Here is a 25,280-nt window from a genome sequence, read left to right as displayed (position 1 = left end):
TTGTACAGCCCCAAAGTGCCATTCAATGTCAGATTGAAGAAGAAGACTCGGAAGCAGTAGCATATGATCAAGAGGTTCCAAATGATTCCTCCGCTTCCTTGTTTTCAGTCTTCTGAGTTATTTAAAGAAAAAGATGAATAGCAAGTGCAAATTAGTCAAGTCCCATTCGAGCCTGTTTATAATGACTTGCAAGTATCGCTCCAAGTTTTATGCAATCCATTAGATGGCAGGCTGAGTGATCAAATAAATCAGTGCTCTTCTCCATTAGCGGGTTGTGTGCCTCAATATCAAAATGTTGATGGTTTCTAGATTCCAAGGCATGATAGTCATCCTAAACCTTTGTACAACTCTTTAATTCAGCTCAGCAATTGTGTATATATTTTACAGGACCCTTTGTTACAATTTCTAGATTCAACGAAGGAGATCAGGACTTTCCTTATCTTCTCAAGGATTAACAAAGATATATCAGATTGCAAGATCTCCATTTCAGGCACCAGCAAGCACACGCAGCAAAGCTCATTGATGTTTTTAATACTTAAGTGGTTGGATTGGCTTTTTCATTTCACTTAACCAACAAAGTAAGTGCTGATTAGAGTAGGTAGGTAGGATTTCAGTTTTCTGTTTGGATAGCAGCTTGCTGCAGTTGAAGCCCAAAGAGAAGGCCCTATGCTCTTCAAGTCTGTTGTCATATATATAAATAAAGCAGCCAGCAAAGGGAAGTTTTCAGAATACAGCAAGAATTGAAGATCAAGGCAATCTAACCTGTTGTTCTTGACTTTTCACAAGGAAAAGCCATCCCCATGTGGAGCCACTGTTAGCCTCCTATTGCAATAGGTGTTCATATTTCATTATTGACAGTGGAAGTGCCAACAATGTTCATCTTTTCCATGCTGCAAAAAATCCATTTTTGAAGGATTTCACAATAAAGAATTGTGATCCATTTCATGTCTTCAAGTGTTATATCTAGTCAGATCACAAGTATGAGGCAGTTTTTCATTTGGAGGAGCTCAAGCGAGGCATGTCTAACTCCCCCTTCTTCTTATTTCACCAAATCATTCACTAACCTCCCCAAAAAGGTCAAGATCTGCTTGATATCTCTTAAAGTTTCATCATTTGTCATATCATTGGCTTAAGTAAAGGTTTGCTTTGCTTAGGAGTACTCTTATTCACTCTATAAGTCATTTTTCCCTTTTAAGTAGCCTAAGATCTCTAAACTTACCGCTTTCTTGTCAGTTTCATATTAACTTCTAACAATATTATGTAAATCCCTATCTATTTTCCCTTCCCCTTACTAAAAAGCACTAAATAGCTCCCCTATGTACATATCCCCTCCCTATGGTTGAAAGATAACCTTGACTATGCTTGGGAATTGCTAAGTTTGCCTGAAACCTAGCAAGAACCCTCAGTTGCGTCTCAAAACATCTTCTAAATGCATTAGGACTCATTCCGATGCATAAAATTCCCCTCCAAATGTATAAAATCCATATTTGGCCGTGTTTTACCTTTCCCAAGGCATAACCCCTTTTTTTGGCCATAAACCCTTCACAAGGCACATAAAAACCCCTCTCAGGTGCCTTTGAACTCCTCCACGGCGTGAAATTCCTTTTTTAGGTTGTCGGACCCCTTCCGAGGCCTCAAAAACCCATATTACCCAAAGTTTTGACCCCCCCGCACATAAATAAATGATAAAATATACAGCGGGCCCCGCGCACAAACCTGCCGCCAGCTCCGCACTCCGTCAGCCCTCCGATGCGCCCTCCCAGATCCGACGGCTCTCGGCGATTTCGGAGCCGTCCCGTCACTCAACAGTTAGCATCCGATGGCACGGCGGTTTTGCCGTCGTACAGAAGGACACGTGTCCGCCTTTGATTGCATCGGAGCCCCTCTGACATTTACCACCCTCGTACAGAAGGTGGTCTGATAAAACCACAAACTGCCTTCTGTCTCTCTGCCCCTAACGTCATCGCCAAGTCAGCGCTACGTCACCCTGCCACGTCACCCTGCCATAACGGGACCCACCGCTGACGTCATGCTGACATCATCACCGAAAAAGGCGCGAAGGGCAAAAATCGCAACAAAGGATGCCCGGAATGAAAAACTGAAGCAGTTTTCGATGTGCCATTAGCGCTAATCGCGCATCGCTAAGAAAAAATGCTCAAAATGGAGGGCTTCTCATGGCTCACCTACCTACAAACCCAAAAATTCGCGGGAGGCAACAGGATTTCTTCATAAAGATTCATATTTAATCGACCAGCGCCGATAGCATTCTAGAGGCCACGAAAACCATTTGCAGCTGCTATTTTTGCCTTGAAAGGGCATAAAGGGGGCGATTTGACAGTTTCAAGCATATCAAGCGAGAGAAAGTGGCCCGAATCAACTATGAAAGAGTATCAGAGGAAAGGTGAAGGCCAGATTAAATCAAATAGTATCAGTGAAGCGGCAAAGAGTATCATATTGGCAATACCAAAGCGGGTGAACATTAAAGGCCCCCACGCAAAGTCAAAGAAAGCGGTGAATCTATTTAAGGCTCTCAAATCACAATTAATGCACACTAAAGCCACTCAAGAGCAAGGGATTAAATCCCAAAGCACAGTTATGGCTAAGTGAACAGCACAAAGCCATAAGGACAGATATTAACTCATTTTGATACAGCTGCCTCCAGCGCAGCTCAAAAAGATATTTTTTTGCATTAATTTCAGGACAAGATTAGGTTAAAAGAACTCATTTCCCTCAGACCTGTTTACGTCTGCTATAATAAATATTTTTGGATATTTGCTCTATATAAACCACCCTAATTCATTGTTTAAAGAGTTGGTTGATTGATAATCCTCATTCTGGACTTGCGCTGTATTTTTTGAGAAGCTCTGTAATCAAAGACTGGTGGAATGCTTTGGATGAAGAATTGACTGTTGTATTATTTAATGGACAAAGAGTGACTGTGGAATTCCTGTGCTACTACATGGCTCAATAAGTGTTTTCCTACCTCTCTTTACAGTTTACATATGTTTATGCACCACTGTGTTACCATCTAAATAGCAAGAAAGAAGAATAGCTTAGGTTTTGCTTGACTGCACCCTATGCTCAGTTCTTGTTATTTCTATATGTTTTCCTCAGAAATGGTTATGAATATGCATACTTAAATGATCATGTTTATCCTGTTTCTTTCACATATGACTGTTATTTAGGAATTCTTGACTGCTCCTAAACAAACTTTCATTCACCTTCCCTCTCTGTTAGCTAATGAAAGATTCTTAGTTGCTTTTCATCTCTGACCTTCATTCCATCTTTATTCCAGCTTGATATTGTTCTATGTGTAGCTATCCTGCTCCGTATTCCTCTTGTGACCAAGAAAACGCAACAGCAAGCCCTAATCCATGACTCCATGCCCAATGGTTTGAACTTCTCACACTGTGCATCCCAACTCTACTTGAAAACATCATCTTTCCCACCAAAATCAAAACAAAACCCATGTACACCATAACTAGCCTAAAATAAACCCAAAACAAAGTTAAATTTTAAAGAGAGAGCCCTCTCTGACTGCAGGTAGGCTAGGACTGCAGCCCAAAGATTGGTTTGTGGTTACCTCAGCTGTATCCCTTAAGGAGCCAAGGGACAACCTGAGTGATAACATAATGGCGACTCCACTGGGGAAAGAACGAATTTTTCAATTGCTATCTTTTCTTTAAAACTACAGATGAAGCCTGAATGTCAGCCAGGAAGCCTTTGAAACTATTCTTGCTTTGCATTTACAGGAGTAAATAAAAGCTGCTTCAGTCAATCTTCATGCTAGTTTTAAAGCTGCAGATAGCTGTTCCAAAATTTGATCAGTTCCTTGCTAATTCTAAAAGCATTCCTAGAAAATTCCAAAAGGCAACCTAGAAGCTGGCTCCAAAGAAATTTCGTTTTCTGAAGAAAGTCATCTTTTTCTTCAGAACCATTATTCAAGTTTAAGTTCTGATCTGTGATGGTGGACAGGGATCAGACACACCAAGGTTAATTCATCCACCTGGAGACTCCACTTCATTTTCAATCAAGACTCCACTGGAGGAACGGACCTAAAAGAGAAAATCTCTAAGTTTCCTCTGAAATAGTTCAGCAAAGCTATTTTCCAACTCCTTCTGTTATTTCCTCTTCCATCCCAGTTGTTCTGTTTCTTCCTGCTGTTCCATGTATCCCGGCAAATATGGCAAATCGTTATGCACCTTTACAGTTACCTACAAATCTAGGGGATATGCCTCAGGATTATCAAACCAAAATCACATATTTTGATGGTACTGGTTCTTGCACAGCCCTGCAACATACCAAAAAAATGCAGGACTATTTTGAGATTTATGAAATAGACGATAATGCTATAAGAATGAAGATTTTTGCCCAAAGTTTAATAGGAGATGTAACGCCCTGGTTTAGAGCTCTTCCTGCAAATTCCATAGCTGATCCAGAGGCTCTTTACCAAACATTCTTTAACAAATGGGAGAAAAAGAAGGATCCCCTACACATATTATCAGAATATGATACTATCAAAAGAGGCCCTCAAGAGGCTATCTTAGACTATTTTGCAAGATTTAACAATGTTTATAATGCAATCCCACAGAACCTCAGACCTCCACCTGATCTTGCTTTGTACAAATTCCCTGATGGATTTGATTCTAACATGGCATATCAATTGAGGGAGAGAGCCCCTCAAACCTTATCAGACATGCAGAATATAGCTGCTAGTGTGGAGGCAAACCTGATTGCCAAACAAAACAGAGCAAGAGCTGAGAGAAGAGCTACTTTCAAAGATGAAACTTCAGTTTCTGAGCAATATATGGATGAATCTCCCAATCTATTGTATGGATATAATTGCTTTTCTTCTTTCAGTTGTCTGCCTAAATATCATCAATATGATGAAGATTATGTGCCTCATATCCAAATCAGCCTTGCAGAGGAGTCAGAGCCTATTTTGGCAGAAAGCACAGTTCAAGATCAGCAGCCTGAACCCAGTGATCAGCTTGCCTGTTTCAGCTATGAAGAGGAGGAGGAAAATGCAGAGAATTTTGATTTCAGCGAAGGAACTTTACCTTTTTGTTTTGAATCTTTTCAGTTTATTAAGGATAATGATCATGTAGTTTGTAACCAAGTATCATCAAGTGTTGATATTAGCCATCTAGAGGAGAGTCAAATCCTTGATCATAATGCATTACCTTTAGTTGTGAAACCCCAAAGTGCCATTCAATGTCAGATTGAAGAAGAAGACTCGGAAGCAGCAGCATATGATCAAGAGGTTCCAGATGATTCCCCGCTGCCTTGTTTTCAGTCTTCCAAGTTATTTAAAGAAAAAGATGAACAGCAAGTGCAAATCAGTCATGTCCCATTCGAGCCAGTTTATAATGAGTTGCAAGTATCACTCGAAGTTTTGTGCAATCCATTAGATGGCACGCTGAGTGATCAAAAAAATCAGTGCTCTTCTCCATTAGCAGGCTGTGTGCCTCAATATCAAAATGTTGATGGTTTCCAGATTCCAAGGCATGATAGTCATCCAAAACCTTTGTACAGCTCTTTAATTCAGCTCAGCAATTGTGTATATATTTTGCAGGACCCTTTGGTACAATTTCTAGATTCAGCGAAGGAGATCAGGACTTTCCTTATCTTCTCAAGGATTAACAAAGCTATATCAGATTGCAAGATCTCCATTTCAGGCACCAGCAAGCACAAGCAGCAAAGCTCATTGATGTTTTTAATACTTAAGTGGCTGCATTGGTTGTTTCATTTCACTTAACCAACAAAGTAAGTGCTGATTAGAGTAGGTAGGTAGGATTTCAGTTTTCTGTTTGGATAGCAGCTTGCTGCAGTTGAAGCCCGAAGAGAAGGCCCTAAGCTCTTCAAGTCTGCTGTCATATATATAAATAAAGCAGCCAGCAAAGGGAAGTTTTCAGAATACAACAAGAATTTAAGATCAAGGCAATCTGACCTGCAGTTCTTGACTTTTCACAAGGAAAAGCCATCCCCATGTGGAGCCACTGTTAGCCTCCTATTGCAATAGGTGTTCATATTTCATTATTGACAGTGGAAGTGAAAAAAATGTTCATCTTTTCCATGCTGCAAAAGTTCCATTTTTGAAGGATTTCACAATAAAGAATTGTGATCCATTTCATGTCTTCAAGTGTTATATCTAGTCAGATCACAAGTATGAGGCAGTTTTTCATTTGGAGGAGCTCAAGCGAGGCATGTCTAACTCCCCCTTCTTCTTATTTCCCCAAATCATTCACTAACCTCCCCCAAAGGTCAATATCTGCTTGATATCTCTTAAAGTTTCATCATTTTTCATATCATTGGCTTAAGTAAAGGTTTGCTTTGCTTAGGAGTACTCTTATTCACTCTATAAGTCATTTTTCCCTTTTAAGTAGCCTAAGATCTCTAAACTTAGCGCTTTCTTGTCAGTTTCATATTAACTTCTAACATTATTATGTAAATCCCTATCTATTTTCCCTTCCCCTTACTAAAAAGCACTAAATAGCTCCCCTATGTACATATCCCCTCCCTATGGTTGAAAGATAACCTTGACTATGCTTGGGAATTGCTAAGTTTGCCTGAAACCTAGCAAGAACCCTCAGTCGCCTCTCAAAACATCTTCTAAATGCATTATGACTCATCTGATGCATAAAATTCCCCTCCAAATGTATAAAATCCATATTTGGCCGTGTTTTACCTTTCCCAAGACATAAACCCCTTTTTTTGGCCATAAACGCTTCACAAGGCACATAAAAACCCCTATAGAGTGCCTTTGAACTCCTCCATGGCGTGAAATTTCTTTTTTAGGTTGTCAGACCCTTCCGAGGCCTCAAAAACCCATATTACCCAAATTTTTTACCCCCCCGCACATATTAAATGATAAAATATATAGCGGGCCCTGCGCACAAACCTGCCGCCAGCTCCGCACTCCGTCAGCCCTCCGATCCACCCTCCCAGATCCGACGGCTCTTGGCGATTTCGGAGCCGCCCCGTCACTCGACAGTTAGCGTCCGATGGCACAGCGGTTTTGCCGTCGTACAGAAGGACACGTGTCCTCCTTTGATTGCATCAGAGCCCCTCTTACATTTACCACCCTCGTACAGAAGGCGGTCCGATAAAACCACAAACCGCCTTCTGTCTCTCCGCCCCTAACGTCACCACCATGTCAGCACCACGTCACCCTGCCATGTCACCCTATCGTACCGGGACCCACCGCTGACGTCATGCTGACATCATAACAGAAAAAGGCGCGAAGGGCAAAAATTGCAGCAAAGGATGCCCGGAATGAAAAACTGAAGCAGTTTTCGATGCGCGATTAGCGCTAATCGTGCATCGCTAAGAAAAAATGCTCAAAATGGAGGGCTTCTTGATGAGCCCCAAATTTTGGTAACATTTTGGGCTCATTTGGCCTACTTACCTTGCTCAACCCTTCATCTTTTATCACTTATGCATCATTTCTTAGTATATTCGTGTTATTTGTAGGAAGAAGGGCAGGCATTATTCCTATGTGACTAATACATGATGATTTCAGGTTTTTTTGACATTAAATGGAGCAAAGACCACGCAGATGGAGACAAGGAGACAGCCAAGGTGGCATTGCGAGTTTATAGGGAGGTTGTCCACAGTCTTGAATGACCTCCCTCATGATCTCCACCCTAACTCCGAGCTCCAACAGCTATCCCCACCGAGCTAGAAGGCAACCAATGGATTCTACAAGAATAGCAGTTTAGTTTTAGTTGGACAGCCAAGCTCCACTAATTAAGGAGGCCAGCTTGGTCCTCATCATGTATAAATATTGAGGCCGTAGCCTTTGATAGGAGCTTTTTGAACTTTTGAACTTTGGTTGCAAATTCTGAGTACGAGCTACAGCGCGGTTTTTGCTTTTTGTAAGCCAATCTTGGCATGTTGTTAGACTCATGATTATGATCATTTAATAAAAGGCAGGCAGATTTGGATTCAATCCTGAGTTCTTAAGAGGAGCTATAACTCTCAGGTTAGGGCCCAACCTGAGAGCAATAGACCTCCTTCTCTTTGTATTGTTACTTGTCTTTCCTTTCAGCACTTCATTTCTTTGCTTTGACATGCATTTGGAAAACACAGTCTGCTGATTCAATTTCTTTGATGTGATTAAGTAGGATTAGTTTATGGATAAAGTGCTTTCAGCAGCTTAGATTAAAGTAGGAGGATTATAATTCATCAGAGCTCTGAGAAAAGGTTGATAGTGCACTCACTGCCATCTCTATTTAGAGATTGGGGGTGTAGACCGTGCCAACCACCAAAAAACGGAGTCTTATACGTTCATGCAAGCTGCAACACAATCATTCCATTCGTAGAACGTCAATGCATTCTGATCTTGAGCAATACTTCTTTGTTCCAACACCATGCACTATTTCTCTCTAAAATTTACATTGTTGTTCGTTGGTTTAATAACACAATTAGAATAGGTTGATGAATGCTCGGTTTTGTGCAAGATATAGGTGATTTGTTTCATTTACACTGCGCAGCATCATTCTATTGTTTTCTTCTTCTTCTCAACCATGCCTAAGCCGCCTACTCAACCTCTGTTCAGCTCATTTGCCTTCCAACCCTTCTACTGCCCACGTAGCTCCATCTTTTTTACCTTTCATTGCTTCCACCCTTCTATCTACCAACCGACTTTACACTCTCTCTCTCCACCTCATCTCTCTGTCCCTGAGCCATCACAAGCTCCCTTTTCATCCTACCTATCCACCCATACAGCTCCTTCACTCCTCCATCACCCAAAACTCCGACTGCAGAACATTCTGTAGAAGTTAGCAGACTTCCTGTAGAAATCCCGAGCTTCCTGTAGGATCCCCTGCAGACATCCTGTAGAAGCCTGCAAACACGGTTTCCAAGCACCTGAACGTTGTGGACTTCTGTGGAATGATGTTAGGGATCCCCTGGAACCTCTCCTAGTCCTCCTGACCTTTCCCAAGCCTTCCTTCCCTTCGAACTACCCCTGCACAGTCAAAACCCAATAAGAAACACAATCATAATAACTCCAACCACTTAAGCAAAAATATAAAAACATGTTCTCTTCAATGGAAGTAGTTTAAATTCATGCATCTCATATCACTAGAAGTAATGGCATCATTGTTAGGAGTTACATTCCCATCGTTGCATTGTAAGGATTAAGCTAGTCAGATTAGGGTTTACTAGGGTTTCCATGTTTGGTTGGCTTTCAGTTCATTCTTGCAAAGTAGGTTAATTTCCTTTGAGATAGTCTTCGTTCATCATTTAGAAAGCTTCTTCTGAGAACATATAGAAGTTGGCTTGAGCCCTAGCGGACCTGTGCCAGCTGACCAAGTGACAGCTGCGACAAGAGCTAGTACTTGTGCATACAGCACCGTCGCTTCCAAGTTTTTTACGAACTACCGGGTTGATAAAATTAGAGAAGGAAGCTCCAGGAATTGTAGCATTATTGCTACAATACTGGAGCCCACCATCTTTTTGGCGCCGTTGCTGGGGAAGCGTCAGAGTATTAGTAATTGTTGCTTTTCTTCTACTTTCCTACTCTTGCCTTCTGCTAAGTAGTTTATTTCATTTCCATTATGCAATTTCGTTTATGCAAAAGTAGATTAGCATTTCCTGCTTTCATAGATTAGCATTTCAATTCCGCAATTTCAATTTTGCAAGCATAGAGTAGTATTTCCATTCTGCAAGCGTAGACTAGCATTTCCATTCCTGCAATTTCATTTGAGCAAAGTAGATTAGTTCTTTCCTGCTTTCAATTCAATTCTGCATCTTTATTTTAGTAAGATAGTTAGTTGTAGATCAATCTGTTTCAGTTTTGCAGGTACCAAAGAAAAAAACAAAAGCAATCAAAAAAGTCTTTCCATTTCATGCCTCGTAGGAATCGAGATAAAACAGGCAAATTCTTACCCAACACCCCCACCACATCACTGAGTCACCCTTCTCTCTTCTTCGGTGACAGTGATCCAGAAGAACCTATAGGTGAACCTCCTGAGATATACGAAGATCCTATAGCAGAAGAAGAATTAGAGACCATCCCATTTGAAGCTATGGCTGACAATAGAGAAGAAGATGAGAGAATAGAAGGTGCCTTCCCCATCTGAGAGACCAATGGAGACATGAAAATGAAAAACATTAGTCCCTCCGCTCTACCTCACTTCCATGGACTGACTACTGAAGATCCTGATACCTTCCTGTTTGAGTTTGTTGTCCTTTGTAGAACCTATGACTATACTGAAGATGAGCAGAAGCTGAAGCTCTTCCCTTCAACTCTTAAGGATGCAGCATTACGCTGGTTCATGGGCTTACCCGGGAATAGTATCACCACTTGGGCTCAGATGCAGCAAGCTTTCAATACCAAGTACCGGGACTACTGTAGGTCCAAGGAAACCAAGGGAGAGATCTTTCGGATGACCATGGGAAATGATGAGTCCTTAGAGGATTATGAGGAGAGGTTCCAACTTAGCTATAAGCGGGCCAGGTGCACACTTGACCCTGAATCCCTCAAGTTGGTCCTGCTCTGAGGAGTCCCTGAATACCTCTTAGATACCCTTCACATGTTAGCTGAGGGAGATATTTACCAACTGCCTTATGAGGACATCAGGACTATGTTTAAAAACCACTCCAGGGCAGCCCGGAAACGAGGTAGAGGAAACCTCCTCTCAGCTGGTGTCCCTTTCTCCAAACATGAGTTTGCAAATCAATTAGAAGATCTTAAGAGTGAGGTGAGACAGACCATTGCCATGCGACTGGACACATTCAGGATCCAGCAGAAGAAGGAAGAAGCTGAGAGAGCCTTGGCTATCTTCTGCCCTAGATGTACAAGGAGACACCCTAAGAACGAATGCCCATTGCATTCGGTTGAAGTGTGTTTCGTTTGTGAGGAGGACCATCCCACAAATCAATGTCCGACTTTACCTGGACTTAAAGCCATGTACCAAGGGACAGAAGCTCCCACTGAACCTCTCTATTTCCTCAACCAAAGGAGGCCACAAGGACCTAGACCTTACCAGCAGGGGATGCAAGGGGCACCCCAAGCTTATTACAGCCCCAACCAATCGACTCCTATGCCTTCCTGGGGTCCCCCTGCTCATCCTTCCTGGTATATGCCTCCTCCATGGTCCTACCCACCTCAGTACCCTACTCAACCCACTACTCATTCATATCACTCACATGCCCAGCCACAGCCTCAGTGGAATGCACCTCAGTCGGGGTGGAGGCCCCAGTACAACACTCCTCCCGCCATTCTGCCTCCACCACCAGTTCAACCTCAACCATTACCTCCTGCTCCTCCAAGGCAACCTCAAATACCTGCTCAACCGAACCCGAACCCCAACAATCGACAGGCCCAGCAGGTATACACTGGGGAAACATCGTGCCCTACCTATGCTGTGGAGATCCAGGAGATCAATCTTCGATCTGGAAAGACTCTTCCGGATCGCCAACCTCCTCCCCCAGAGGATGAGGAAGATAAACAGGAAAGTGAACCAAAGGCTATTCCACCCTTTCCTGAGAGACTAACAGCCACCACACAACCCAACCCAGAGGAGGATGAGCTTCTGGGTGAGCTCAAGCAGTTGTGTGTGAAAATACCACTTCTCCAAGCCATCAAGGATGTGCCAATATACAACAAACTGGTTAAGGAAAAGTGTTTCAAACACCCAGGTAGGCGAAAGAGAGATGTTTCAACCATCAATGTCTTAGGACAACTGTCTGACCTTATGTTAGGACCAGTCATCTGCCCAAAGTATCTAGATCCTGGGAGTCCTGTAGTAGATGTCCACATCAATGGCACCATCATACCTCACACCTTGATTGATTTGGGGGCTGCCATTAATGTGATGACCAGGGATACCATGCTCAAACTCAATCTTCAGGGTTCCTTGAGGAAGACCTCGACAGTCCTGCAACTAGCAGATCACTCCACTGTGACACCCGAAGGGATTGTGGAGGATGTCTTGGTCTTTATCGACTCTTGGGAATACCCTGCGGACTTCTTGGTTCTGCAACCCAAGTCAAAGCTTACTGGATATCCTCTTATTTTTGGAAGGCCTTGGTTAGCCACTGCAGATGCTTACATAAGTTGTCATGCAGGAAATATGACCATCAAAAATGGTCCTATGTCCAAGCAGCTAGTCCTATACCCTCCTACCCAACCCTCCTTAGAGCATGACTTACCACTTTGGTTGGAGGAAGGAGAAGAGGATGAGGTGTACTCAACACCTTTGTGCACTCTAGATACCAATAGAAGAGACCCCCCAACCGAGGATGACTTGATCGAGACCTTGATCCAGAATCCACCTTCCAGTGCACTATCCTTAGAGAAATTGGTGGAGGATGCCCAAGCCAGCACCTTAGTGGATCTTTGTACAACCAACCCTGTCACTCCCAGAGTCAAGAATGTGGAGTTCGGGCCTGAGAGAACGTTAAAGATCAGCTCCTCCCTATCTCCTTCCCAGGAAAAGGAGCTGTGTAGCCTATTGGCCAGCCATCTGGATGCTTTTGCTTGGAGCTATAAGGAGATGAAAGGAGTCCATCCTTCGGTCTGTACCCATCACATATACATCAAAGAGGATTGTAAACCGGTTAGACAACCTCAGAGGAGAATGAATCCAGCCCTTAAGGACATTGTCAAGGAAGAATTGCAAAAACTGCTGGACGCCGGATTCATTTACCCCATCTCAGATAGTGAATGGGTGTCCCCTCTGGTGTTGGTTCCCAAGAAAAATGGGAAATGGAGAATCTGTGTGGACTACCGAGAACTGAACAAAGCTACCAAGAAAGACCATTTCCCTCTACCTTTCATAGATCAAGTGTTGGATGGACTGGCAGGAAAGAAGTTCTTCTCTTTCCTAGACGGCTTTAGCGGGTACAACCAAATCCAAATCAGCCCGGAAGACCAAGATAAGACCACCTTCACTTGTCCTTGGGGTACCTTTGCCTACCGAGTTCTTCCCTTTGGGCTATGCAATGCTCCTGCTACCTTCCAGAGAGTTGTCTTAAGCATCTTCTCGGAGCTGGTCCATGATGCAGTGGAAATCTATATGGATGACTTCACTACTTATGGGGCCAACTTCCAGGAAGCATTGTCCAATCTGGGAAAAGTCCTAACCAAATGCATCGAGATGAACCTATCCCTTAGTCCTGAAAAATGTGAATTCCTGATGACTGAAGGGACCGTGCTAGGCCATACCATTTCTTGCCAAGGGTTACAGGTGGATCCTAACAAAATTGCTCACATCAAGAAGGTTCCACCTCCTCAAAAGGTAAGGGATGTTCGGAGTTTCTTAGGATTAGCAGGGTATTACAGGAGATTCATTAAAGACTTCAGCAAGCTAGCCTCGCCATTGTTTGGCCTGTTGGCAAAATATGTGGAGTTTAAATGGACTGACGATTGTCAGAGGGCTTTGAATGAATTAAAGGACAAGTTGGTGTCAGCCCCAATCTTGAGAGGTCCAAACTGGGCCCTACCTTTCCACATCCACACTGATGCCTCGAACAAAGACATAGGTGCATCTTTAAGACAAGTTGAACAAAAACTTCCATATGCCATTTACTTTGTTAGCAAAAACTTGTCCAAAGCTGAACTGAATTACACTGTAACTGAGAAAGAGTTTTTGGCTGTGGTCCATGCACTGAACAAGTTCCGACATTATATCACTGGCTATCAAACATTTGTACATACTGACCATGCTGCAATTAGATATTTAATGAATAAACAAGATGTGAATGCTCGTATTATTAGATGGTTACTTTTGTTGCAGCAGTTTGATTTGACCATTGTTGACAAACCAGGTAAAGAAAATGTTGTTGCTGACTTTTTATCTAGATTGGATTTGTTTGCAGATGAGGATGGAACAGTTGTTTCAGCACAGTTCCCTTCGCACCTATCTTCAAGAGAGAAGAGCAGAATCATCAGGAAAAGTGCCTCATTTACTTGGATCAGGGGCAATCTGTTCAAGCTTGGCCCTGATCAGATCTTAAGGCATTGTGTAAGGGAGGAGGAAGTCTTTGATATCCTCCTCACTTGTCATGATGGGCCTTGTGGAGGACATTTTGTAGCAAAGAGAACTGCCTTCAAAATCCTGCAGGCGGGCTACTATTGGCCCACACTTCATCAAGATGTCAGAAGATATATCAGCCAATGTGACCAATGCCAAAGAATGGGGAAACCGACTCAAAGGGATGAGATGCCTCTCCAACCTCAAGTGACTCTTGAGCCATTTGAGAAGTGGGGTATGGACTTTGTGGGTCCAATCAACCCCCCTTCGAGGCAAAGGTCTTACATCATTATGTGTATTGACTACCTGACAAAGTGGGCAGAGACTAAAGCAATCAAAGCAACAACAGAAGAAAAGGTGGCCGAGTTCTTAAGAGAAAACATCTTCTACAATTTTGGCTACCCAAGAGAGCTGGTCACCGATCAAGGGAGCCAATTCACATCCAACCTAGTTGAGGACCTACTAGCTCATCACAAGATCAAGCATAGGACTTCCACCCCCTATCACCCTCAAGCAAATGGGCAGGTGGAAGTCACCAATAGAGCATTGGAAGGGATCTTGACTAAGGTGGTGAGCAGCAGCAGAAAGGACTGGGCAGATCGCCTGGTTGAGGCCACATGGGCTTACAACACCACCTGGAAGACCACAACTGGCTTCACACCTTATGAGCTGGTCTATGGGAAGAAAGCTTTGTTGTCCATTGAATTTGAATACAACACTTTGAGGATGGCAGCTCAGCTGGACCTAGATCTCAGCCATGCACAACAAGAAAGGTTATTGCAGCTGAATGGATTGGACGAGCACCGAATGCAGGCCCTCCTTCACTCGGAAGTGGTTCAACTTTAGAGAAAGGTGTGGCATGACCAACACCTCAATGACAAGCAATTCCAGCCAGGAGATTGGGCACTGTTTTATGACTCCAGGTATAAAGATTTCAAGGGGAAGCTGAGAACCAGATGGTTGGGACCATATGCAGTGGAAAAATGTCATGACAATGGATCTGTTCTTATTGGGACCATTGATGAGGAAGCCATCCCCATGCTTGTCAATGGGCATCGATTGAATATCTACAGGAAACCTCTCTCAAGACAAGAGTTCATCAAAACTGTGGAGAAGTCAGTGTTGGTCATAGAGAAGGGTTCTGCCTCTCCTTTGGGCATACCCTGAAAGATATAAAATAAATAAATAAATAAATAATAAAGATCCTTGGGTGAAAACCTTTCTGAGGCGCCCAAGGCAGGTGGTAGGGGTGAAAACCTCATTGAGGCACCCCTATTGTCTTTCAAAAAAAAAAACAATAAAAAAAAGAGATTTGAAAAAGATCCTTGAGTGAAAACCTCTCTGAGGCGCTTAAGGCAGATGGAAAGGGTGAAAACCTCATTGAGGCGCCCCTGTTATCTTTCAAAAAAAAAAAAAAAAGGAAAAAACAATAAGCAAAAAAGACAAGGACAGCAAGTTCATAATGTGAAATTGCATGCAGGTTGCAGGTGTTCTATGGAGGAGAGGAGGCCTCTCAACTCAAAGCCAAGGATTCTTATCATACTGCCAGGAGACCTCACCAGCACCTCCTCCAAGAATACTCCTTTTCTCCAAGGTATGTGCACAATTTCATCACGACTTGAGTCTTCTACAGGAAGATGCAGATTTTCTACAGGAAGGTGCAGACTTTCTACAGGAAACACAAACTTTCTACAGGAAGCTCTGTATTTCTACAAGAAACTTCCTGTAGAAGTTCGGGACGGCCCAGAATTCATTTTATGAGGAGATCTAACGACCAAGGATCGGTTTGGACGCATGCAAGCTACTGTTATCACCCTTGCACACTGTTGTCACCTCGTTCTACCATCCTTGTCGACATGCAATGAAGTCACCTGCACCATCAAAGCAGATCATTGAGTTATCAAGAGAAAGAAATTTTTAAGATGAAAAAAACGCTGAGATGTCATACCATATCCATCCCAGCCATCCATCAGCTCTGGGAGCATGATCGTGAGGCCATTGCTTTCGTCGTGCAGCATGCACCCGAGGAGGAAAAACTGTTACAGGACATCCTGCAGGAGTCCCGTAACAGTTAAGCCCGCTAGAGTGCACACCATTCACTGCGCTTGCCATATGCAATGAAAACGCGGACGCATGCAGCCGAAGCATCGAATCCATCGTCGGAGGCCTGTGAATATGAACCTCCGGGCCTGTGCAAATTCACCAGCAGCAAATAGATCCACTCATCATCGTCCAAGAACCGAAAAATCGTGTTGCGGCCCCACAGGTAAGTGTCTCGACCCTTTCTTCCGTCAGATTGCATGAATTTTACTTTGAAAATGTTTGCAAAGTGTAAAGTGAATGGGTTGAGCGGTTGTATGACCATTTGACTGGCCACGTCGACCAATTAATGGTCTAGTCGGATGTTTGGGTGGCGGCCATGGAAAAAGGAATGGGCAGTACACACGTGAGAGCAATCGCGTCGGGAAAAATGAGTTTAACAGAAGAGACGGCGGCGGATCTGTGGGGAATGATGCGGCAGTAAGGGAATTCGCAAGAAAATGATGGGATGACGTCGTCCAATGGTCCGGTAGGGACAGCTCACCCCCGCGCCACGGATCCCGCCGATTCAAATCTAATCGGCTAGATTGCCACCCCATCCATTTATCATTCACCGTTTGAGACGCAAGTGATCATCCGGATCCCTCTGCAGCTCGATACTCCGAGTCTTTGGCCATCAGAGCGCCTGTGAAGCAACACCAAGAGCGCAGACCAACTGCAGTATTCCCCAGAAATCGCGCGCTGCTCCTACAGGAAAGCTGTTTCTACAGGAAGGCGGGTTCCTCACGTCAAAAGGTGGCAGATTAAAAAGGTAAACCTGAACTCTCCATGCAATTGGTTTTTGAAGGTGGCAGAATCGTCGTCTACAGTCTGGTCGTAGAAAATTGTTGCAAATGTTGTCTGCCGTGCATAAACTGTCGTTCTACAGGATGTCAGTGTAATTAAGTTGTGTTAAGGTCCTCAGGGATAAGCTTCGTGGATTATATGCATGACAGAAGCGTAATTCTACGCTCTGTCCCAGTAGGCCAAATTTCTTCCGCATTCGCCACCTCTAGCTAAAGCAACAGTTTTTACCATGCCGGGTGGGTTCATCAGAAGGGAACCCACTGATTCAACAAAGTTAAGAGAAAACCCGGAGGTGGTGGAGCTCTTCACATGAGTGCAATGGATATCCTTTTGTGACAAATTGCAGGGCTATGACGACGAAGTGGCAGAAGAGTTTTTGCAAGCTCTGAGGCCGAAATCCAAAACATTGGCCACCGTTAACTTCAGGGGTCTAAGCCTCAAACTCACCCCACAATATATCAGTCGAATTACTGAGCTTCCAATGGGATTGCCATGGGATAAGGAAGAAAGGAAGTTGAGCCAACAGGCCAAGAAAGAATTCTTTCCACCAGAGGAGGAATTCTCGGAAGACAAAAATGGGGTGCGTAGAACCAGTTTACTGCCACCGTGGAATGAAGTTAGCCTGCAGATTATGAAGTACATCACCTGCGAAGGCCGTTTTAGCATTGTGTACGGGTATCACTTTCGGTTACTCACTGAATTGAGGCACCAGATGGACCTTCCTGTAGAAAACAAACTGAGCATCCCCTATTTCCTGCTACAGTCTCTAATTGAGTGTGCCACAAAGTTGAAAGAAGGCATACCAGACCAGGTAGCCCACCATGGACTGATCAAACTCCTCGTGGAGGATGCGCTTCATACATACAAGGTTCCTCTCTCATGGGAAGCCTTCAGAAATTTGACAAGGGATGGAGACATAAGGATGTTGACCGAAGAAAGCGGTTCCTCCAGCAGTGAGGAGAAGGAGTCAGTGGCCGCGGGAAAGAAAGAAACAGGCCAGAAGACCCCGACCACGGAGCAGAAGAAAAAGCAAGAGAAGAAACAAGAGAAAAAGGATGCCGAAGAGAAAGATGACACACCCATCTTGACAGCAAGAGAGAAAAGGTTGCAAGGCAGAATGGACAAGGCTGAGAAGGTCCACATCAGCAAAAGCACCTCATCAGCACCCGCAACCAAGCCAAAAAGAAAAACTCATGCAGCAAAGCAAACCAAGGCGGTGACACCTGTGTCTACAGGAAAGCTGAAACCGGCTTCTACAGGAAGCCCGAAATTAACCGAAAAAGGGTCTTCTACAGGAAGCCCGAAATTGACTAAAACAGGGTCTTCTACAGGAAGCCCTGAAAAAGTGAAACCCAAGGAGAAGAGAGCTGACATTCTAGCAAGGGAGGCAGCAGCTGTGCTGGCCGCCCTCAGCACACCTCCTAAGCCAAAGGAGAAGAGAAAGAGGGAGACCCCTCTATATTTTAAAGCTCGAAGAAGTGTCAGAATAAAGACGGGCAAGCCACAGCCTCCATCCAGCAGCCCGATTATTATTGAAGATGCCCCTGCTTCGCCCAAGGAAAGGTCCCCCTCGAAGATCTCAGTCACCTATGAGAGGGGGAGCCCGAAGAAAACTACGTGGCAAGAAAGGTTAGACCAATTGACTGAAAAAGCTCGGCTACAGGATGCTGAAAATGTGCTACAGGAAACTCTGGCCCGGCTTAAGGAAACCGAGAGGATGGGAGGAGAAGGACCCTCATCACCACCGAGGGAGGGCGAGGTAGAGCCACCCAAAGAGGTAGAAAAAGAACATATACCAGAGCCCAGCCCTCAGCCTAGTCTGAGTTCATATTACACATTTTTAGAGCCGGGCAAAATTATACCTCAGAAATTTACTGTGCCACTGTTTTTTGCATTGGAGGAAGAAAGAGTCCGTACACACACGTGGATGAAGATAGCCAAGTCAAAGGGTGTGGCGGACATAGGTCCTTTACAAGAGCAACTCAAGGAGGCCAGGAGTGAATTAGCCATGGCTAAACACGTGGCCAATTGCCAAAGAGTGTACCTACAGGAAGAAAACCAGAAGCTAAGATTGCAGCTACAGGAGCTGAGGGCAGGGACAGGTACATCCTCCAAGGGGACCACAGAAGAACAGCAAGGCAAAATGGAACTAAACACCGGTCTTGGGGAGCCAATGACACATCTACAGGAAGCAGAACAGCAGGCACAAATTGAAGTGCAAGCTCTAAAACAATAGCTGCAGCAAAAAGAGGCACAATTGGCCTGCATGGCCAGTTGGGCCATGGAGGCAATACAGTGCAGACAACCGGCCAAATCCTATGGCCTGTACCTGAAAGACCAATGGCTGCAGTTCCAAATAAATACCTTGGCACAAAGAGGTATTTCTCAGCTCCAAGACCCACAGCAATTTTCTGAATTGTGCGGTACTAGTTCGTCAGAGGATAAGGCTAAATTAGCGGAGTTCTACCTCCACAATTTGGCCTTGCCTAATGAAGTTTCCTGGGATCCCAATACTACCTTGGGTGATATGCAATTAATGGTGTTTGCTTCATGGTTGAACCATGAAGATCAAAGAGCAGCAGAAGCAAAATCGGTCATGAACCAAGAATTGAACAATCCATTGCTCATTCGAGCAGAACCATAGGATCCAGTTGCACTCATCTCAACACACCAACACTTGTCTACTGATCCTACAGCTTCATTAAGATATATGGATCAACAAGCCCAAGCCATAGCTCATTTTGAAGACATGGAGAGACTGTTAGGAGACAACGCTGTCCAAGCATGCACACGCAGATGGAATACCTTGGCACACAGTCTGAAAATCCGAGAATACCATACCCCAACTCGGATGAGGGAAGCTCTGGTACGGGTAGCCCTTTATAAGAAGTCCATGCAAAACCTCCAGGCCAGCTGGATTGGCCTTAAACTCAACCCACCATTGCTGCTAGGATTGATGGAGGGCAGCACAGAGAAGGATGACAGTGAACAGTGGGAAGAGGTGAACAGGAAAGCTGGGTTTCATATCAGCAAGGAGGACATTACTACAGAGGCTTGGGATGTAAGGGTAGCAGTAAAAGCAATGAAGGATGAAGAGTTGGACTAGTTGCTCAAGGATGAGCAAATATTTTAGCTGGGGGGTGATGATGAGCCCTAAATTTTGGTAACATTTTGGGCTCATTTGGCCTACTTACCTTGCTCAACCCTTCATCTTTTATCACTTATGCATCATTTCTTAGTATATTCGTGTTATTTGTAGGAAGAAGGGCAGGCATTATTCCTATGTGACTAATACATGATGATTTCAGGTTTTTTTGACATTAAATGGAGCAAAGACCACGCAGATGGAGACAAGGAGACAGCCAAGGTGGCATTGCGAGTTTATAGGGAGGTTGTCCACAGTCTTGAATGACCTCCCTCGTGATCTCCACCCTAACTCCGAGCTCCAACAGCTATCCCCACCGAGCTAGAAGGCAGCCAACGGATTCTACAGGAACAACAGTTTACTTTTAGTTGGACAGCCAAGCTCCACTAATTAAGGAGGCCAACTTGGTCCTCATCATGTATAAATATTGAGGCTGTAGCCTTTGATAGGAGCTTTTTGAACTTTTGAACTTTGGTTGCAAATTCTGAGTACGAGCTACAGCTCGGTTTTTGCTTTTTGTAAGCCAATCTTGGCATGTTGTTAGACTCATGATTATGATCGTTTAATAAAAGGCAGGCAGATTTGGATTCAATCCTAAGTTCTTAAGAGGAGCTATAGCTCTCAGGTTAGGGCCCAACCTGAGAGCAATAGACCTCCTTCTCTTTGTATTGTTACTTGTCTTTCCTTTCAGCACTTCATTTCTTTGCTTTGACATGCATTTGGAAAACACAGTCTGTTGATTCAATTTCTTTGATGTGATTAAGTAGGATTAGTTTATGGATAAAGTGCTTTCAGCAACTTAGATTAGAGTATGAGGATTATAACTCATCAGAGCTCTGAGAAAAGGTTGATAGTGCACTCACTGCCATCTCTGTTTAGAGATTGGGGGTGTAGACCGTGCCAACCACCAAAAAACGCAGCCTTATACGTTCATGCAAGCTGCAACATAATCATTCCAGTCGTAGAACCGTCCATGCATTCTGATCTTGAGCAATACTTCTTTGTTCCAACACCATGCACTATTTCTCTCTAAAATTTACATTGCTGTTCGTTGGTTTAATAACACAGTTAGAATAGGTTGATGAATGCTCGGTTTTGTGCAAGATATAGGTGATTTGTTTCATTTACACTGCGCAGCATCATTCTATTGTTTTCTTCTTCTTCTCAACCGTGCCTAAGCCGCCTACTCAACCTCTGTTCAGCTCGTTTGCCTTCCAACCCTTCTACTGCCACGTAGCTCCATCTTTTTGACCTTTCATTGCTTCCACCCTTCTATCTACCAACCAACTTTACACTCTCTCTCTCCACCTCATCTCTCTGTCCCTAAGCCATCACAAGCTCCCTTTTCATCCTACCTATCCACCCATACAGCTCCTTCACTCCTCCATCACCCAAAACTCCGACTGCAGAACATCCTGTAGAAGTTAGCAGACTTCCTGTAGAAATCCCGAGCTTCCTGTAGGATCCCCTGCAGACATCCTGTAGAAGCCTGCAAACACAGTTGCCAAGCACCTGAACGTTGTGGAATTCTGTGGAATGATGTTAGGGATCCCCTGGAACCTCTCCTAGTCCTCCTGACCTTTCCCAAGCCTTCCTTCCCTTCGAACTACCCCTGCACAGTCAAAACCCAATAAGAAACACAATCATAATAACTCCAACCACTTAAGCAAAAATATAAAAACATGTTCTCTTCAATGGAAGTAGTTTAAATTCATGCATCTCATATCACTAGAAGTAATGGCATCATTTTTAGGAGTTACATTCCCATCGTTGCATTGTAAGGATTAAGCTAGTCAGATTAGGGTTTACTAGGGTTTCCATGTTTGGTTGGCTTTCAGTTCATTCTTGCAAAGTAGGTTAATTTCCTTTGAGATAGTCTTCGTTCATCATTTAGAAAGCTTCTTCTGAGAACATATAGAAGTTGGCTTGAGCCCTAGCGGACTTGTGCCAGCTGACCAAGTGACAGCTGCGACAAGAGCTAGTACTTGTGCATACAGCACCGTCGCTTCCAAGTTTTTTACGAACTACCGGGTTGATAAAATTAGAGAAGGAAGCTCCAGGAATTGTAGCATTATTGCTACAATACTGGAGCCCACCACTTCTAATGGCTCAGCTACCTGCAAACCCAAAAATTCGCGGGAGGCAACAGGATTTCTTCATAAAGGTTCATATTTAATCGGCGAGCGCCGATAGCATTCTAGAGGCCACGAAAACCATTTGCAACAGCTATTTTTTCCTTGAAAGGGCAGAAAGGGGGCGATTTGACAGTTTCAAGCATATCAAGGGAGAGAAAGTGGCCCGAATCAACTGTGAAAGAGTATCAGAGGAAAGGTGAAGCCCAGATTAAATCAAAGAGTATCAGTGAAGCGACAAAGAGTATCAGATTGGAAATACCAAAGCGGGTGAACATTAAAGGCCCCCAAGCAAAGTCAAAGAAAGCGGTGAAGCCATTTAAGGCTCTCAAATCACAGTTAATGCACATCAAAGCCACTCAAGAGCGGGGGATCAAAGCCCAAAGCATAGTTATGGCTAAGTGAACAGCACAGAGCCTCAAGGACAGATATTAACTCATTTTGATACAGCTGCCTCCAGCGCAGCTCAAAAAGATATTTTCTTGCATTAATTTCAGGACAAGATTAGGTTAAAAGAACTCATTTCCCTCAGACCTGTTTAGGTCTGCTGTAATAGATATTTTTGGATATTTTCTCTATATAAACCACCCTAATTCATTGTTTAAAGGGTTGGTTGGTTGATAATCCTCATTCTGGACTTGCGGTTTTATTTTTTGAGAAGCTCTGTAATCAAAGACTGCTGGAATGCTTTGGATGAAGAACTGACTGTTGTGTTATTTAATGGCCAAAGAGTGACTGTCGAATTCCTGTGCTACTACATGGCTCAATAAGTGTTTTCCTACCTCTCTTTACAGTTTACATATGTTTATGCACCACTGTGTTACCATCTAAATAGCAAGAAATAAGAATAGCTTAGGTTTTGCTTGACTGCACCCTATGCTCAGTTCTTTTTATTTCTATATGTTTTCCTCAGAAATGGTTATGAATATGCATACTTAAATGATCATGTTTACCCTGTTTCTTTCACATATGACTGTTATTTAGGAATTCTTGACTGCTCCTAGACAAACTTTCATTCACCTTCCCTCTCTGTTAGCTAATGAAATATTCTTTGTTGCCTTTCATCTCTGACCTTCATTCCATCTTTATTCCAGCCTGATATTGTTCTATGTGTAGCTATCCTGCTCCATATTCCTCTTGTGACCAAGAAAACGCAACAGCAAGCCCTAATCCATGACTCCATGCCCAATGGTTTGAACTTCTCACACTGTGCATCCCAACTCTACTTGAAAACATCATCCTTCCCACCAAAATCAAAACAAAACCCATGTACACCATAACTAGCCTAAAATAAACCCAAAACAAAGTTAAATTTTAAAGAGAGAGCCCTCTCTAACTGCAGGTAGGCTAGGACCTGCAGCCCAAAGATTGGTTTGTGGTTACCTCGGCCGTATCCCTTAAGGAGCCAAGGGACAACCTGAGTGATAACACATTATGCTACTCATCAAAACTAAAAGAAATAAAACTAAAAGAAATAAAACTACAAGAAACCAACCTAAGTTAGAAATACTACTAAAAGCAAATGGTGAAATTAAATCTGAACAGAAAAAAAATAGAAATAAGACCTCCTTCAGTGTAGGGGCCCTCTGCAACTGACTGGGTTGATATGTTAACTAATTGAAAATGCTCTTTCAAATGATCATTGGTCAACACACGGCTTTATATTATAAACAAGAAAAAAGTGCGAAAATACCGAGCTGAAAGTATGAACTTAATACATCAAAATCTTTGAACCCCTTTCGGTTTTGTACAACTAGTATTCAAAAGAAAATATTCATAACTATCTTTGAGTAAAATTAGCTACAGTTGGTCTACACGTATCACAACAGGACTGTGTAAATGGTTGATCAGCTACAGGTGACTTGAATTCGAGCGAGATGTTTGCACAATGTTGAGATTGCAACAAGATGATGGAGCTTAGTGAAAAGAGTTGCATTCACTAAGTGGGCCCGCAGGCAAATTATGGCGCAAGTTCTATTTTTGATCATAGTGTGGGTGACCACAGTGTGAGTGACCACAGTGTGGGTGATCACAGTATGAGTGATCAAAGTCTATTTTTATACTGGCTGTCAAAAATAGAAAAGTCAAATATTATTGTCTCATAATAATATTTGGACTATAAACTTGATCTTATTCTCTTGGAGCACTTCAGTTTGAGCTACAGATGTGGCCCATGGAGCTGTCAGAAGGAAGTACGCTTTTCTTATGAGTCAGTTGAGTTGTTGCATGCATGACTTCAGTTAGAACTCAATCAGTTGAGTTTGGTGGAGTTGATTGTGGAGTTGATGGAGTTGTGTTCAGTTTGACTTGGTTAAACTAGTTGTAGTTAGTCTAACTGTAAATAGACTAATGATGAGTTGTTAAACTAATTATTAACTCATAATACAACTATAGAATACATCAGTTAACTCAGTTGCATGTCAGTGCATGTTCAGTTCAACAGGGACAGGTGTTAGAGGATCAGATTGCTTTCAGTTGTGACTATAGTTGTGCATCAGATCTTGCACAATCAAGGGATTGAGTATGCCAATGAGTTTTCTCATGTATTTGCCCAGTATTATAGCCTCTTCTCACGTCATACACAGTGTGAGTGATTCTTTGGAGGTGAAATACGAGTTTGGTAAACCATTCTCATTCATTCTTGAGCAAGTATTGAGCAGTGGAGGCAGGCAAGCAGTGGAATAGATTTGGAGATCAGATCTTAGCTGTATTGTGTGTAACAGGTGTAGCTGGTACTAGATTGCTTGTGATAAGCATAGTACTTTGTAATGTTACATGGTCTCAATCATTAATATATAGATAGTTGGGGTTTTTAGTGAGATGCTTTCCCCGGGTTACATACTGTGTTAATGTGTGAATGCTCTTGATGTTTTATTGTTATTGATGCTGCTATATTGATGATCAACATAGAGGAGCTTATGTATTGTGTATGTATTCCGCAATAATACATGATCAGGATAATCTCTGTTGAATATGTGTTAAATTATTCAAAATTTCTACATGGTATCAGAGCTGTTGATCATCAGATCTACTATTCAAGAAGTGTTTACATTCTATTTCTTCAGGCAGAGTCTGTAATCGGGCCAGGTAGCCTCTAGATTCATCCTTCCTTTAGAAGGTGAGATATCCGGT

Source organism: Pinus tabuliformis, chromosome X (genome assembly GCF_031772625.1).
Source record: "Pinus tabuliformis cultivar Carrire ecotype Pingquan chromosome X, CPIR1, whole genome shotgun sequence".
Lineage (NCBI taxonomy): Eukaryota > Viridiplantae > Streptophyta > Pinopsida > Pinales > Pinaceae > Pinus > Pinus tabuliformis.
Note: the sequence above shows the minus strand (reverse complement) of the source record.